Source organism: Anopheles darlingi, chromosome 3 (genome assembly GCF_943734745.1).
Source record: "Anopheles darlingi chromosome 3, idAnoDarlMG_H_01, whole genome shotgun sequence".
NCBI lineage: Eukaryota > Metazoa > Arthropoda > Insecta > Diptera > Culicidae > Anopheles > Anopheles darlingi.
Window position 1 is genome coordinate 2,550,389 of NC_064875.1, and position 1,480 is coordinate 2,551,868.

At 51.7% G+C, this 1,480-nt stretch overlaps 1 non-coding gene across 1 annotated transcript; it reads left to right on the plus strand.

The window, feature by feature from the left end:
• Nucleotides 1–773: 773 nt before the first annotated feature.
• Nucleotides 774–855, plus strand: Trnal-aag (transfer RNA leucine (anticodon AAG)). Its single transcript has one exon. It is a non-coding gene; the product is annotated as a tRNA-Leu (tRNA).
• Nucleotides 856–1,480: the final 625 nt, after the last annotated feature.

The window sequence follows — 1,480 nt, forward strand, 5'->3', positions numbered from 1 at the left end:
GGTATCACTACACCCCACTCCACCGGACTCCAGCCTCAGCAGCAGCAGCAGCATCATCATCATCGCCGCCATCATTGTGTGTACAAGCACGCCCCGGCTCGGGTGTATGAAGTTTGCAAAGTCGCAAAGGCTATTAAGCTATTTATCAGCCGACGCAGATAGTATAGTGTATATAATTGCGGAAGAGCGAATGGCCGCGAGTGAAGAAGAACCAACAACGCACACACACACGCGTGCACACACACACGCAGGCATGCACACGAAAAGAAGAGGAGGAAGCGCACGAATACAAAATGCAGATAAGCGCGCAGTTGGTGTGTTGTTGGCTCCAAAACCCGGGCATCGACACACCACACCAGAGCAAACGGAACCGCGTGGAGCCAAACACCAGGCCAGAGACCAAGCACAGATAAGCGCTGAAGCTAGTCAAACATCTGCCACACCGAGGGGTGGTGGTGGGCCCCTACTGACTAGTTGTTTAATAGCCGTAGCGTGTGTGTGCATTTGTGTGTATGTGGGGGGAATCTTCGATAATTGGAGTGCTTGTTTATTGATAAACAGCTAGCCACGAACGAGCGCGAACGTTCAACTGGCCACCTCCTCCTCCTCATCCTCCTTTCTACATGTTTGCCTTTGGGCGCTTTTGGCGGTCCTCCTGGCGGAAGATCATCATCATCATCATCGGGAGGCTGGCACGCGTTGGCTAATTGTATGTTCTATGTGCGTAACGATCATCGCATCGCGGTGATAATTAAACCACGGAGCACGCATCGGGTAGCGTGGCCGAGCGGTCTAAGGCGCTGGTTTAAGGCACCAGTCACTTCGGTGGCGTGGGTTCGAATCCCACCGCTGCCACACACCATTCTTCTTTTGCTGCTGCTCTCCTCCTCCCATGATGATGTATCGAGTTTTTCCTAACACATCGATCGGTATGCAGAAGGGACGAGGAAGGAGGATCGATCACCAACCATCCACCCACCACAAGTAGAGTAATGTTATTTGGGAGGAAATTTTAAATTCTTCCACTCGACATGCTGATTGCGTTACTGAACCCTCCCTTGGTTTTGGGGACAGCAGCATCAATGCTGCTGCCACACATTGGCGTTGCATTGCGCTTTTCGCGACAGCATCAATTATCGTTTGATCGCTTCACAGGACAGGACCGCGTTCAGCGGGTTTTCACCAACGAAACCCTCTTTTCGGCTCGTGGCCTCCATTGCGTTCTTTCTCCTCCTCCTCATTCTCCTGCCCCTTATTTATGCGATGTAAATTTGTATCGTGCGTGTGTGTGCCGCATGGGCAGAACCGCGCGAACGCGAACATCATCATCCAGCGCTAACGCGCAACGCCATGAATCTGTCATCAATTTATGCTTCCCTTTTCCGTGTTCCGTGTTTCGTATTTTTGTCGATGCTGCTGCTGCTGCTGCTGTTGCTGGCCTGAAAGAAATCAACATCGTCATAGTGCGAAAGGAAGAAGG